Source organism: Phoenix dactylifera, chromosome 1 (assembly GCF_051530095.1).
Source record: "Phoenix dactylifera cultivar Ajwa chromosome 1, Ajwa_hap1_PhDact_Kaust_v1.1, whole genome shotgun sequence".
Taxonomy (NCBI): Eukaryota; Viridiplantae; Streptophyta; class Magnoliopsida; order Arecales; family Arecaceae; genus Phoenix; species Phoenix dactylifera.
The window spans coordinates 8,325,070-8,342,660 of NC_143190.1; positions in this window are offsets into that span (position 1 = coordinate 8,325,070).

The window sequence follows — 17,591 nt, forward strand, 5'->3', positions numbered from 1 at the left end:
ATAGATCAGAACATAGATTGCTATGTTTCCTTGATGAAGCAGGTACCGGGAAGGATCTGCTGTGCTTACCCGAAATCCCAGAGTTTGTAAAAAACTGGAGAATGTGGCAAACCATTGTCGAGGAGCTTGCTTTAGACCGTAGATAGCTTTCTTCAGTCTACAGACATGATCACTCCGAAGGGGGTCAGTGAATCCTCTGGGTTGCTCCATGAAAACTGTCTCATCAAGTTTGCCGTGGAGAAAGGCATTAGAGACGTCGAGTTGGCGAATGTCCCACTGAGATGATAGAGCAAGTGCGATCAACACTCGAATTGTTTGGAACTTGGCAACCGGACTGAAAGTTTCAACATAATCGATGCCATATTGTTGTTGAAAACCCTGAGCCACCAATCAAGCTTTAAATCTTGCTATTGAACCATCTGATTTGTGTTTAATCTTGTATGTCCATTTGCACCCAACGACGTGCTGTTCTGGAGACCGTGGAACCAATTCCCAGGTTCCCTGATCTAGTAGGGCATTGAACTCCTGGGACATTGCTGCCCTCCAGTGAGGATCGGCATGTGCAGTAGAAAAACAAGTTGGTTCAGTTGGGGAAGACACCTTGGTGAGTAAGGAAAGAATCCTTCACGGTCGAAGTGTTCCAGTTTGGGACCTTGTAACCATATGATGGCGGAGTGGAGGGCGAGTTGAAGATGGCCGTACTAAAGTAGAAATTTGATATATGTTTGTAGGCTGTTGTGGAAGTGAAATAGAGCTGTTGGGTGAAGGAAGGGAATGGGAAGAGGAATGAGATGTAGTAGAGGTGACTGGTGAAGAAGTGGGCAAACTTTGTGTTAAAAAAGGGTCAAACGCCTAGCCTTCTTCGTCCGACTCGCCATACCCCTCTCTCTCTAAAAGCAAAGACTTCTCTGATACTATGAAGAAGTTACCATGAAAACAAAGGAAGAATGATAGAGAAGAAAGTTGTATATATTTCCACACAAGATGACTCTCAGACGATAGCTTTATATAGAGCTATGTCTGAGAGATTGTTGAATTTGTTAGAGTCTAACAGACTCTGTTATAAACCCTATTACATTACTAGGAATCAGTTGTGATTGTTACAGTTGGTTTGAAGCATTTCAACTGAAACGTTCTGAAATGGTATTCGATGGTATGGTAGAGCGCCTGGGAGATTCATCCGATGATATTTCTTTTGAGGCTCCGATGCTATGCTTCGAGATTGGTGAGCTAATAGATAGCACTACACTTTGCCCTCATCTCTAGACTTTGATATCATCCATGCACTTGCAAATACTTTCACTAATGATCTTTCTCTCGCTATTAACAAACTAATTTAAGAAGCTACTTGACTACTCTTATGTCTATCACCTTGGTAAGCAATACCGACACCACCGAGTCCATGCTGAGAGTTGTCACACCATTAAGTTATATGATCGGACCATTCCACGAATCCGTCATCGAGTTAAGCAATATAGCAGCTTTCACATTATCTTCGATTATAGCCTCAATCACCACTAAGCTTATAAGTATGTTAAATTGATTCAGATGCTTGTGCAACGAATCTTCTCATACATCCTCAAGGTGTACAACTGCGTCCAAAGAAAATCTTATTTTGGCATAGATTTTTCCTTGTATATGCTCTTCAACCTTTCTCACAATCTTAGAAGTGGTTTATGAGGGAACATTAAATAGGACTGACTCATCAAGTGCCATGTAGATCAACCATCACCATTTTGTCTCTTTTAGCAAACTTTTTATCCACCATTTTAGTAGGTTTTTTTCTCTTTGCCTTTAATCATATTGCTCCCAACCTTCATCAATACAACCTGCATCTTTAGAATCCCGACTATAAAGTTGGTGCTACTAAATCTTGGAATTTCAAATTTAGTTGGACCAAGCACCACCACGAACAATCGATTTTTTTTTTCTTTGCCATACCTCTAAGATCTGGTACCAATTGTTATAACTGAGAAACAAGTGAAGAAAAATAATCAAGAAATAAAAATAATATGGGCACCATACATTAAAATTGAAATTTTGTTCACCCAAAATCTGAGCTATGCCCATTTGGGTGCAAGAAATCTAGCATATAATAAATAGAGGTTCTTTTAAAAAAAATTATCGAGTGAAAATAACCTAGAGAATATCAGAAAGATAAATACGAAAAGAGATTTTTCTAAGAAATCTAACATAGAAGAAGCACATCACCAAGAGATCACCGAGATGTTAAGATTGAAAAATAATTTTCTTTCCGCCTCTATCCCACCCCCCAGCTCGTAGTTTTCTTTCCTCTTCTAATAGAGAAGAAGCACATTATAACCAAGAGACAACCGAGATGAAAAATAATTTTCTTTCCTCCTCTATCCCTCTCCTTCTTCTTCTCTCTCGCTCTTTCTTTCTATTCTTTATATTTTTCTCTTTTGTCTCCACACACGCTCGTAGCGAGTCATTGGAAATTTTCCGCACCCAGCTTTTACTAGCACCCCTCCTACCTCTTGTAACAAGTGAACTCTCCTATTCATAATAGAAGTCCAGGCGAGCACCTTCTCTCTCTGTGTGTGTGTGTGTGGAAGAAATAAGCTTTTGAGATCCAACTAATTAAGATTACATGCACCCTTCGTGATAAATATTTCTCTTCCAGATTAGATATTCAATACATCAAATTGTCAATTGTCATGACAATGCTCATGTAATTAGCTGGAAAGCATGATAGGGTAGCCCAACCTGGGGGGCCTGCCAAATAGAGCTCACGTAGGCTTGCTCAATAGAGCTTGTGTATTAAAGCAAGGCTAGGTCGTTTTCTGGCTCCATGCCTGGTCGAGGTCTATCAGGCCTATCTTCAAGTTATTGCACATACGTTTGGGCTAGCAAATAATGAGCTAGCGAAGCTAACCTTTGTAATAACCCAGAACCTCACCAAAAATGTCACGCCCCAAATCCGGATCATGACACGGCCGTGCTATTGCAATCTTATGCACACAATAACACGAAGCCACTTAAAATTTCATAATGAAAATAAATAGTTTCATTTACTAATGTCATAACATTGTTCATGAAGTTGGAACAGTACAGAACTTCTAAAATTTAATTATTACATAATATTTTCAGTTACCCCAACCCTGAATAACACCAAGCTTCCTGCTCCTAGTAATCTTATTCCTCTGTAGAAAAAGAAGATAAAAAGATATGAGCTACACAGCTCAGTAAGTAACCAAGTACTATCTTATTGGATCAAGCATAATTATGCCAATGCAGTGTTTAAGAAGCTAACGGTTATGGCAAAATAAAGCATTTTATAGATGATATACACAAATCAGGTCATAAAGCAATGAAAGTTCATAAATATGAATATGCATCATATAAAATTCTTGCCATTATTCATGTTTTGAAATCCGTACTTATCATAATTCATGCTTTGAAATCCGTACTTGTCATAATTCATGCTTTGAAATCCGTACTTGTCATAATTCATGCTTTGAAAGCCGTACTTATCATAATTCATGCTTTAAAATCCGTACTTATCATAATTCATGCTTTGAAATTCGTGCTCTCAGATAATAGTGCAGCTATGGTCACTATTATTACCCGTGACAGGGCCATAATCTTTACCAACTATTATTCCCCGTTGGCAGGGTCTAAGCCAAGCAATTATGACCCACTGGCGAGGGCCATATGCCGAGCTACTATAACCCGCTGGCGAGGGCCATAATATTTACCAACAATTATTTCCCGTTGGCAGGGTCTACACCAAGCTACTATAACCCGCTGGCGAGGGCCGTATGCTGAGCTATTATAACCCGCTAGCGAGGGCCGTCTGCCGAGCTATTATAACCCGCTGGCGAGGGCCGTACATAGCAATCTGAGAGTTTATAAATCATTATTCTTTTTCTTTCATAAATCATAAGCATCATAAATAGGTTGGAAAATGATAAATGACATCATATAATTTAAAATGCATAAACATGCCTCAAATATCATTTTTTATGCAGTCTAATATAATCATAATTTCATAACTCATACAATATTAAATATTCATGAAGGATGCTCTTTAATCAAATTCATGAATCATATGCAATCATATACTTGATCCTAATTTTGAGAAAATATAGCATATCAAATACAATTTCATAATTTCATACTTACAAGTAAACAGTAAATTGGAAATCAATAAGATGGTGCCAGGGTTACTTACAGCAATTTGCTTTCCAATTTCTTACGTCCGGGTGACAAATCCTTGATCACCTAAATTAATCACATAAGGGTCACATTAATTCCTATTTATTTCATAATTTTCTAATTTATCATAACATGAATTTACTTGCTTGGATCTCAAGTCTAATTTACCTAATTTGGAGCCCTGGGGCTCGATTTAGAACCAAATTGGGTTCACGTATGTCAATTGGACTTTTAATTAAAGGATTAGGCTTGAGTCAGGATCAACCCGAGGCCAATTTGGTCTCAAATTAGTTGAATTGGGCTTGAATTGGGCCTGATTCATATTCAATTGGGTCTGCTAGAACTAACCCAGCTTAATTGGGTTCGAACTCAAATCAATTTGGGCTTAACTAGTTTCAGATCTGAACCCAGATCCAACCCATTAAGCCAGATCCATTAGGATCTTTTCTCTTTTTTTTTTCTTTTTCTTTTTCTTTTTCTTCCTTTTTTTTTTCTTTTCTTTTTGCTTTTCTTCCCCGTTTCTTTTCTTCTCTTCTCCTTTTTCCTTCCCGAAACTTCTTCTCCTCCTCTCTTCTTTCTTTTTCTTCTCCTCCTCTTCTCTTCTCCCTTATTCTTCTTCTCTTCCTTTCATCTCCTTCCCGAAGCTTTCCCTTCCCCATCTTCTCCCGCAATCAGGGGAGGGCGATGGAGTTCTCGGGAGGGGCCGACCCCAAGGCCGGCGGCACCGCAGTCAAGGATCCACTGCTAAGTGGCCTTTCCCTCCTCCTCCTTCTTCTTCCCTTCTTTTCTTCCTTTTGTTCTTCTCTTCTCCTTTTTTTTTTTTTTTCTCTTCTCCCTTCCCTTCTTCTCCCACGGTTAGAGCAAGGAACAACCCCTTACCGGGGCTCGGGAGAGACGAGCAACGGCCGACGGCGCTCGGCGGCCGGCCTGCGGCGCCCACGGTCACGCCCGCGGCCGTGCCTGCAGTCATGCCCGTGGCTGTGCCCAGGGCCGCTTCGGCGGTCCGTGGCCGCGTCGGCGTCCCGCATCCCATGGCCCGCGGCCGAGCCGGGCGGTGCCTGTGGCCGAGGGTTGGACGCCGACGACCACAGGTACCTCGCTCAAAATAGCTAGCTGGAATTTGGGTTTTTTGATCTTGTATATAAGTATCCAAGATCTACCTAGCGAATAACTGATGTGAAATTAAATACATGCCCGCACGGATTATCACAATCTTCCCCAAGAACCTATTTCACAAATATGAAATAAGCCAGAAGTAATAGATCATGCCGATGCAACATGTATGAGAATTTCAGGTTTGCTGATTGTGGTACTCTTTCCTTCATAAAACAAGCAAAACATTGCAACCCAGACCTTAGTTTTGAATTCACCATATGGGACAAAATAGTGTGGTGGAGCTCTTAATCTTTTTTACTGGATTCTCATGTCCACATGACTTCCCTTACAACAAACTTGCGACTCTTTTAGTAGATTCAGAAGGGAAGATGCATTGATTTGGATGGGGATATACGATTAATTATGGTGACTTCAAGCCATTTATTCCTACATTGATGATTTTTTAGCAAACACAAAAAGGCACATTGCATTTGTAGAAATTTGCAGCAAGCACAAAAATTCACACCACATTTTTTATGAAAATGTTGTTTTTCAACCAAGGTTTGAAATATTGAGTGATTTAGTGCATATATTTTGGCAAAAAACATACCGAGGCCTCCTTGTAGTGAAGGCACTTCAGATAGAAATTGTTCAAATGTCTAAATTGAGGTGGATTGTGTAGTTCAAGGGCAAATCGATATTAGTTCGCCTTAAATCTACTTATCCTTCTAAAACCGTGTATTACACTTTGAAATTGAAGAGTGATTCTCTTTATTTTTTCATAGTTTGAAATTTAAAATAAGAGAAAGGAAGATAGATGAGCTGTTACAAGGGCTTTCATACTAGATTGATCAATCTACAACTATTCTAGCATTAGTTATACACATGATACCAAAATTTGATTTAACGTTAACATGATTTTAAGATGCCTATGTTTCACTTGATCGAGATCAAAATTTATCATATATTTTAAACTAATTATAATTTTAATTAATTAAATATATATGTTAAATCACCAAAGAAAAGAAGATAAGTTGATGAACTAAAGTGATAATGTAAATGCTCTTAAAAAATGCACACAACACACTTGCAATTTAGGACATAATATACATATTTTCAAAGATGAAAAAGTCAAAAAATATGGACATTGATGATTATAGCAATCATTTGAATGATTTTGAATTGCACATGCTACTATTATTAAATGATGTTATGAATTCAATTGTCAATTTTAAGGCAGATGACAAAGTAAGACCAATTGCAAAAGAGAGATTTGGACAACCCATAGAGTCTTGTCTTCAAGCCCAAGGCGGAAGGCGAATGCCGAAGGTGATTGAGGATCAAATCAAGCATTAAAGACATATCTGAATCGAGTTATAAACACAAAAGCTGTTACACTCGAACCAAGTGTTCTTTATGTTCAGCAACATAAAGAATCGGAATATTGTGACCTCTCTCCACACCCTAGCGCATCTGGCCATACAGAACCTATAAGAAGAGAAGAGGCTTATAAATTGATGTTTATCATGTCTTGAGGTAAAGAAGAGGCCTTCGGTCAATGTTGTCGGAAGTGAAGGCCGTCGAATAGGATCCCTTTCGAAATACAGAACTATTAAGTACGCCAACGTTAGTCAGAAACAAAGGCAAGGGCTATTCGACTTAACAACGAGCCCTTCCCCAACTGTAAGACCAGAGGCTACTGCCTTATATGAACTAGTTGTGAAAGCAGCGAGTGCTGTAATATGATGTTATATGATATTTATGCATATTAATGATTTCAACATATATACAAAACCCCAACTAGGCATGTAATTCAATATTCCTATTTTATTTCTTGTGAAACTACAATATTTGGATAAAAAAATATGATAAAAAAAAACAAACTAGAGTTTGGAGGCAAGAAAAGGCTATGCAAAAGGCATTCAGGATGTATCTATGCATACTCATCAATACTCTTTGCCGATAAATTCTCGATGCCATGCATATGGTTCCTATCCTTTCTCTATTTGATACCTACTCTTTGTCTTGTCACTTTCCATACCTGTCTCTTGGGGTTGATCACATGACATGGTCGTACAATTTCTATGGTAGTGCCCTAGGGATCATAGAAGGCCTATAAGATGCACAAAACTTAATAACACCAAAAATTTAAATTAACACATAATTATTTTAATAAATCCAACTCAGTAAATCCATCATAATCATAACACATAATTGTCTTAATAAAACTAACTGAATATATCCAACTAGGTAAATCCACCATGATCAAATAATCAAGCTTAACCAATTACAAAACTTTCAAATGTTCATTTGGTATCAAAAAATAAACTAGCTAACTAATGACTCTATCGCTCGAACTCCATGCCCCAATCCAACCATGACTAAGTATCCCGCGACTCTAAAAGGAATAAGAAAGTGGTAGTGTGAGCTTTACATCTTAGTAAGAATTTCCACACACTCACACCATAATAATAATAATAATAATAATAATAATAAAAGAGAAATTATTAAATAATTATCTTATATATAAATTCCATGCCACAAAATACCATAATTATAAAACATGCATAGCGAACACAAATCTTTTTGTGTAATAAATAAAATTAAAAAATTATCTCAAATTAGCATATATCAGATTTGATAATTTTTAGGTTCTCAACTCTAGACTACCATAATCATATTTTTAGCCGTAGCTGGGCATCAACAATAATATATTTTTAGCCCATGGTGGGGCATCAATAGTACTATATTTTCGGGCTATGGTAGGGCATCAACAAGTACCACATTTGTGGCCCGTGGCGAGGCATCACTAGCATGGCTCGTCCATAGCACCCCAGTCCGTCATTCAGATATACAATTCAATTACATGCTTGTTAAGTAAATATAATTCCAGATCACACTCTTTTGCAAAATTTGATACACACAAGTACCAAAGTCTATGCAAATCAAAATGTAATATATGATACATTAATTCATAAAGAAGAGCATATACTTAGCAGATAAGTATATAATTTACAGTCATTATATACCACTAGAGCAAAATCACCTAAGCCCAGTACCCCCTCCCGGATTATTAGGGGTTCACTACCAATTTCCCTAGATCCATTCACCTAAGCCCTTAAATCAACTAGAGAGAGAAAGGAAGAGAGAGGTGAGAGAAAGAGAGAGAAGAAAGAAAACAAGACGGGCTCTCTCTTTCTTTCTCAAAATGAAGGGAAAGGAAGAAGGGACTCTATGGATGGCGACAGTTAGAGGAGGGTGATCCACTGCACCAGTGGCTGCAGCAGCAACCCCTAACAGTGACCAAAACGTGGCCATGCTTAGGACTTGGCATCCAGCGACTTGGCATCCCAAGACTGTAAAGAGGGTGGGGAAGAAAGATTTGGCCCTTAGTTCAACACTAGCAAGAGATCCTACGGCCGGATCAACGAAAAGTCTATAAGAAATCCTCAACTACGGAAGAGCTCAATGCACCACTCTGATCAGGAAATCTTCAAAGATGGATGCTAGAGAAGATGTGAGGGTCGCTTTTATACATAAAGTAAAGAGTTTAAAGAAAGAAATATAGGGCCCTAGAGTCATTCCGCTCAATGGGATTGGGGAGGAAGACGGACTCCTATCAGGGGTCTGCTTCCTCCTGTCCCTCGTGTGAAACACATGGGGATTCTTTTTGGCTTTTCCTTTTCTAACTCGCGCTAAGATTCATGCATCTCAATGGCCAGTCCATGGACCGGGCCCTTATAGGTATCTCAAAATCTTGGAATGAACTTTCTTTTCTAGGTGCCACAGCATAACGAACAAAATACCTACAACAACTTTGTGTATTATGCCTAGAGGCGCATAACTTTTCTGTTGAGAATGAGTTGGGTTATTATTTATGTTAATAGTGAAGCACAAATTTTGATTATATAGTATCCCTTGATAATGGATCTACTTAAAATTTTTATTATCATTATAATTTGATTTTTTTTCTAAAACCAACATTATAACAATACTATTATTTGTCTAGTAAGCTATTTGAGCAGATCCTTGAGAGATCATAATAGCTATTATAACAGCCATTTCTGGTTGTCAAAATAAAAATGATAAACAATAATAGAGAAATAATTTGACTTTTTTATTCGACTTCCACTTGATGTATAAAAAGAGACATTTGTTGAATTACTGGCAATTTTTTGAGTGCTCTGCTAGGATAATAATGACATGCAATTAGATTTTACTTCTTTGGAGTGCTCTCCTACGCACATGCTTTTCCTTCGTCTCTCCATTCCTATCCTTCCAAAATTCTCTTTCCATTTGTCTCTACTCCCGATTACTACCCCACAAGGCATTGGATCCTGGGGTTGGAGCATTGGATCTCATTCGTGGCGCCCTTGATATGCTTTGATGGAGCATGCGCATCCATTTCCTTGTCAATTGCATCCAAAAACATATATGGTTCTGATGGAATTATCTTCCGAGCTCCGACAATCCTTTCCTATTGCTTTGATAAATTAGAGTCATTTCATAACTCAATAAAGCAACAATTATTGGAAGCCAATTGTCAAAAATCTACACCATTTCATCAACTATAACTACACCATCCCCGAGCACCTCTCTCTTATTATCGAGTGGATTGCAATATAGAGAGAAATTAAGGTGCAGGAAGTAATGACCCTTTCAAGGCTAGCCCTGGCGGTGGTATGTGCCATGGCCTATAATTCCACCCTTGCCTAAAACTCCCCCCAAGACTACATATGGACGCCCACAACAAAGCTCGGCAGGTGGAGGCGGGCATGGGTCTGGTGGGCTGGAACACCACCATTGCGGCCTATGCCAAGAAGTATGCCAACAAATGAAAACATGACTGCCGCCTCGATCACTCGTACGGGCCCTACGACAAGAACCTCTTTTGGGGCTTTGGGAGGGATCGAGTACGCGTCGGCTGACGCCGTGGAGGCGCGCACGCGGGAGAGTGTGAGGGCACTACACGCAGGCGTTGTGGCGGGACTTAACCCAAATCGTGTGTGCTCATGTTAAGTGTTGCAGTGGTGCTTTCGTTATCACTTGCAAGTATTACCCACTAGGCAATGTCCAGGGGGAGAGCCCCCCCTCCACCATTTTTGATAAATCAGAAAGATCATACACATCTAGCATGAATACGCCCCTTAAAATTTGAACGCAATCCAAAGAGTGCCACCAGAATGCTGTGCAGTATAAGAGGCAACCCAATCCGCCGCTCTATTTGCCTTCTTGTAGATATGGAATGCTTGGAATGCACTACAATCTCTAGTCAATTTGAGATTGTCCTATAGTAGGGGGTGCCTGCACGACGTCCTGCAGTGACTTTGGATCCATTGAATCACAATAGTATAATCGCCTTCAAGCAGAATGCGATCAACTCTCAGGGTGAGTATGGCAAAGATGATACCCTCCCAAGCTGTCCTCAGTTCCGACCCTAGAACAGAGACATCAAAAATGCGGTTGCATCTAGCCGCCAACATCGTAGACTCAGGCCTTCTGATCACAAATTCGACTCCAGCTCGCCCAACAGGAGACTCAGATCTCTGCCATATAGCATGCTCCTGGTTGGCAGGCATCCCCATGCTACCTTCTAGAGAAACAAGGCCACTCGAGATTGAACACAGATTCTCTAAATCCAGCCATCGCCCAGCCTTCGAGTGGGTTCAGTCCTGTAAAGGTCATAGAGGTCACTAGCCCTCACACTTGATCTGCAAGAAGTCCTCCAAGCCTTCTATCAGGAGCATCCCCCAAGAAAATCGGCATAGCAAGAACTCTCTTAGTCAATTGGTCCCCAAAGATGTGATGGATGGTCTCTACATCCTATCTAGGAAGGAACACGTTGCATACCTCGAGTCCCTCAGCACTTTGAACATCAACCATGGTAGGCCAAGTATGCGGCGGTTGGTTGGACACCCAGACATTATCCATGACATCAATCGAGCACCCATCTCCAATCGACCATCTGATGCTAGCCAATACCAGTGGAGCAAGAGCGCACATATCCTCCATATGAAGGAACTATGCCGAGTCACCTGAAAATTCGATGCTCTAGAGTAGGCCCCATACTTAGCCCTCATTATGGAGCACCATAGGCCTTTCGGTTTGAGGAAGAACCTCACCACATCTAGTTGCAAGGGCCTCTCTCCTTATTTGAAGCGATAGAATACCCAAATCCCCACTACGAGTCGGCTGGCATACGACATCCCAGGCAACAAGATGCACTCCACTCCTACGCTTCTGTCTACCCCAAAGGTAGGTTTTGAACATCTGCTCTAGTTTCAATAGCGGGGCCTTAGGCAAGAGGGTGTTGGTCAATATGTAGACCAACATCGAACATAAGACTGCTTTCAGCAAAGTCACTCTGTCCATCATCAAGAGTGCCTTAGCGTGCCACCCCCTAACCTCTATCGGATGCTTTGCTCCATACTGCTACAATCAAGTCCCCACAGATGCCTACTCAACCACCCCCAGGATTTGCTTTATGCTGGATTTGAGTTGAAGAAGAGAATGAGCGATAAATGGAAGAAGTCCATCTAGGATGCAGTTGAGCAAATCATCATCATTTACTGGTGATCCACATGCAGCTAGCTTGTTGGAAAGAACTTTGAATTGCTGGAGATAATCTTGTATAGAGGATGATTCCTTTTTAATGTGATGAAACTATCGATCGTTTCATAGTCATGATATGAGAAGGAGCAAAGGAGGCAAAGCAGCGAGAGAGAGCATGCTAAGCTTGCTTAGCTGAGGTGACGCCAATTATATAAAGAAGTGATGATTTGAATAATGTAGATCATGCCGGGGAAGGAATTTTCCCTAGCCCGAGCCGCTTCCCCTGTAGTTGTCAGCTCGTTCTTGACAAATCCGATCGGGTGTTCATAATCTGGAGTAAAAGGATTCGAACCTTTGCATGCCGGTACCAAAAACCGATGCCTTACTACTTGGCTATACTTGATCCAAGAAAGCAGCATTTGATCATGTTCATACCATGAAGCACAGGTTGGATGTGTTGGAGAAGGTGGTGAAAATGAGCCATCAATGAAGGACATAAGCTTGTGTCCCCATAAAATTGGTTCAAAGAGAGACTTCCAAAGGAGATAGTTGCTGCCATCAAACTTAATTGAGACTAGATTTGAGATATTGGAGACTACAAGGGTTGTAGCTGGAGAGGATTTAAGTTCAGGTGAAGAATATGATGTTGTCGACATTGTTGGGATGGAAATTTCTAATATGAGAAGAAGAGCTGGGTTTGCAGAAGAAAGACAGTGATGCCAAGATGGGCTTTGATACCATGAAAGAAACACAATGCGATGGATAAAATCTTCTTTGATTGGTTGGGATTTCTTTGAGTTTGTATTGAATATATATAGGATATACAAGAATCGTTATAGGAGAAAAATTAGAAGAAAATTACAGTAACAATTCAAATTTAAAATTTGAATTTGAATTTGAATAGAGAGAAAGTAGGAGAGAAATAATGAGAAGATTACAACAATAATTTGATTTCAAAAATTGAATTTAAATGGAGGGATTTAAGGTATGTTATTATCCCCCTTGAGGTGGAATTAATGTGACGTCCGTGGCCTTTACCAAGAATACTCCAACAAAAGAAAAATATTAATTATTGCATATCATGTTGGAAAGGGCAGAAAAATATTCTCAGATACCTAAGCGCTTTGTGTTGATGAAAAAATGGTTCTCACTTAGATATGTTGTTTACCAGCTAGGTGCCAATTTGTCATTAATGGTCTGATCATGGATATGCGCATGCAATGATGTTTATATGTTGAAAAACTAGCTACTTAATTTGATCTTTATTTTTTTATTTTCTTTGAATAGGAAGTAAATTTGTGATGCCTATAAGAATCTCATGATTTGCATCTTAAAATCTGATACAATCAAAACTAGCATCTAGGAATGATGGTGGATGGAGGAGAGATGCATGTTGAGTGTAGTTGTTTGGCGGTCTCTTTTGAAACTTTTATCCTGACCAACTCCATTTTAATACAATTTGTTATTGCTAATTGCTTTTCATTTGATTTGGAGGGACTAATTAGAGGGTTCTAATTAAATAAAACTACAAGAGTAATAGAATAACTATGGTGAAAGCCAATTTTACAAAGCCAAATAAGAAAACTTTGAATCTACATTAGGAAAGAAGCTTGAATGAGTTCCCTTTTTTTCTTTTTTTATATTTTAAGTTTCTTATAAATAATAACCATAAACAATTTTTTTTTGAATCTTTTCATATTTTTTAAAAACTTTTTTGATTAATTAGTAATGAATGTTTGGACAAGGCCAATAGTCTAGTCCAAGTCATTTGTAGGGCTAAGTTTGGGCCAACAGCATCAGGCTCATCTTTAGCTCATGATGGGATCCGACTACTGAACACAAGCTAGCTAGGTAACCCAAAGTTAATGTTTTAATTGCACTTGTTTGTATTTATGTAAATATGCAGGTGACACCTTATCCCGCTTATTATATATTGAACAAAAATCCTCTGGTGCATGCACCAATTAAAGGAGATCGTCTAGAATTTTTTTATTTTTTATACTACATACTAATATGCATAGATCTTGAAGTAAAAATTAAAAGGCCGAGAGGGCAGAGATTCCTGCTAATAACTAATAATAACTAATAACGGAGTCTCTCCCACCTCCATTTTTTTCAAAAAAGAAAAAAATAGTTTCGAGGGATGTCCGACCATAGCTTTTGTTGTACCTCTCTTCTTTATCCTCCTCCCGAATCCTTCTTGATGTCTTCCTTTTCTCATCCTCAAGTGATCGTTCCAAATCATAGACTTCATATTAATGAACATTATAGTTTGGAAATTATATATCGATATTATTGGAAGTGTGTATTAGGTCATTGGATTGACTAACATACTGGGTATGTAGCCACCTCCACCCTCCCTCCCCTCACCCCCTCCACGTTTCTCCCACTTTAATCCCATAAAGTCCTCGGGCCACCAAGAAAAAGTAGTCGTCCTCAAGGCTTAGCCTCATCACCACCTTATTCCTTATGCTTAGCCTCATCACCACCTATGATTCTGTTCTTCTCAGTATAGGAGGCAATATGATTCTGTTATTTTATTGTTCTTTGGATTCACCGGAGGTGACTACATTATTATTTTATCTAGACTAGTACTATGCCTGTTACTTCTAATTCCGTCGATTCTGGCTGCAATAATGCACTGATTTGATGCATCATGTGTAGTAGTCAAGCCATGGGTCTTGCGCAATGGACGAATGTTTGGAAGAGCCACTGCCCTTACAGGCTTTGCCCTTATGGACACTGCAATTCAGTCACTGCCCTAATAAGCTTAATTTGCTTAAATCTTATGGATAAAATAGAAGTTCAAATTTCAACCCAGCCAGCTCTATAGCATTTGTTCGTGCCATGCTACCAGGGGTAGGATCTTTTTATCGTCCTATATTCTTAAGGGGGGTTGACCAAATCACATTATCCGGGATAAACTTGCAACTTCTAATTCCCCTCAATTTGGGCAACAATTAATGACGGGAACGATTAGAGTGGAGCTGTCCGGCTACTATTTCCATGCAAAGGACGAAGACTTGACCAAGGAGGGGACATGAGAGGCTCGTGGAGATGATAGGAAGGCATCTGGAATGTTTATGTGCTGTCGTGTTCTATCTCAAATGGACCCGGTCATTAACAACAAAACTGGATCACAATTTGGAGTTTCTTAGAATATGAGCCGATCTGACGAGGGCACTGCATGATATTTATTTTCAGGGTGGAGTAAGATCGAAATCTTACATTGGAAACTCATGAGAGCCTCTTCTCCAAAAGAAAGTTATTGTTGTGTAACTGTTGTGCTGCGCTTGAATGGGCAACTATGTTTTTACAATTCTAATTGAAACTCTAGCTGTAGAAACTCCTATCGTTGAAGAGTTTGAGGATTAGTATTTTGGGTGCTGGAAGATTAATTTGTTGGCTGGATTATTTTTTTTGGGCAGTTTTCTGTTTTGGAATATGCTCTTATTTACAAGAGAGTCATAAGAATTGAAAGATCCAACAAATCCACCAATCATAACTAATCTATTTATTAAGGGGGCATTTGGTGGTTATTATCTCAAGATCAAAGATGATATGGTGGAGGTGATGAAATTATTGGGTTTGGTAGCATCATGGTGGTCTTACATGGTAGTCATCTCAAATTACCTCCACTCCTCAAATCGCTATCCCAAGCCAGTGGTGGTATACCTATCTTTGAGATCGAGTATCCAGGGATCACCTTAGGAGAGTAATTTTGGACTGAAATTTGAGGATAAAAATATCCCTCAATCTAGAAAAAAAAATTGGTATATCAATATACCATTGATATATTATATGAATATCATATGTATTATATTATATTGATATTATATATTATATTATATTCTGAATCATATTGTTATCATATTATTATTTAAAGATAAACTTAAATGATAATAGAAATATATTATTGTGCTTTATATTGATACAATGAAGTCATTTAATATATTAGTTCTATTTACCCTATTTTTTAATCAAAATAAATATTACTATTAAAAATAATATATTATAAGTATGAATAAAAATATTAATTTGATATAAAAAATTAATATCTTCTTATTTGATTAATAATTTATGGCACTAATAAATATATTTTTATACAATAATATTAATAAATATATTAAAATTTTATTATAATATATTTTATATGATTAATAAATATATTTTTATGAAATATATCGAGGATAGTTTTGGTATTATATGGTTAGCGATCTTGAATTTTTATAGAATATTAAACAAAGTACTTATTGATAGCAAGGGATCTCTATTCACTAAAACATAGCATACCAAACACAGTAATTTTTAAATCATCGGAGATTAGATCACCTTGAGATAAAGATCACCAGTAATTAAAGATCACTTTGATTATCCCACTTGGGACACCAAATGCCACCCAAGGGTGATGGAAACCTACTGAAAAAAAGTGATATCATATTTTCTGAGAAATTTTTTTCATGGCCTTCTTTATTGAAATAAATTGGAATTAGACTATAAGAGCTAGAAGTTGGATAAGCTAGGAAAGCACTGACCAAATTCCCTTCATTATCTGGGATACCTGCTCCCTCTCTTTGTTAGTGTAATGCTATAGATCACAATTTCATAATTATCTAGGGACAAACTTTCCTTGTTGTGACAGGTAGGGAGAATAATAAAATAAGAAAAAAAAGCGAAAAGAAAATGATGAAGAAGAAAAAGAGACCCAATATCTATGTGTGGTTCAGTATGTTGATCTACATCTACGAGTAGAGACGATGCAAAAATTTTACTACATAACAAAAAACTGGAAATTATAGAGTATAGGATTTCTCATAAATCTTAGTCTCCAATACATCCGATATATAGGACACTATCATACACTCATATGTTCTCCTTGTTTAAGCATGATCTTCTCATAAAAAATGAGTCCACTTAGAAATACCATGATCGGATGAACCTATGCTACAATATCCTCTAGTGACATGGGCCACTGATTAAGTCACCTCTAATATTATTTAAAACAGCTTAAGATCCAAGACTCTCGGCATATATATGAGTGAAACTAAACATATGTCTGCACGATCCCCACAAGGAGAGTTGCTAAATAGGCGAATTGAACTCCTATAAATAAAAAATTTGATATAGCATAATTTAGAATTATTTTCTTAAAGAAATTAAGAATTACATGATGCAACATCTTATCTTGACCCTACAATCTAGATCCATAAAAAAATATATATATGTTGTTTTTAATTGAGACAGAATAAGTTGCCTTATCCTTTCAACACTTGCATCGGAAAGAGTATGGCAGAATAACAAATTTTTTTGAAGTAAAAGAAGAAAATAATTCTCTTAAAAGTTTCACTCTTGAAGGACATCTAGAGGATGGCGAGGGAAGCTGCGTCCTTCCTTCCGAAGCATATCTATCACGAGGCAAATGAGACTGTAGATTGGATAGCTTTCTATGTGGCGGAGCATTCGATGTGTTGTTGACCGACTTGACCCTCAAGGCATTTCAGGATATTTTACTTTTTTATATTTTTGGATATATTCATATTAGAATAATATGATTCACTTGTGCTAGAAAAAAAAAATTTGGTGCAAAGGAAGAATTTTTAAGGTGGTTTTCACAAAAACTTGCCTACACATAGTATCTTCTTCAATTTCGAAAAGGACGAGATTGTCTCGTGCGAGGTTCAAAGAGAAGCATTAAAAGCCAATTTTGGGTGCATGTGAATATGTGAATTATTTTCCTTCCATAAGGGAAGATTTTTTAAGGTAGT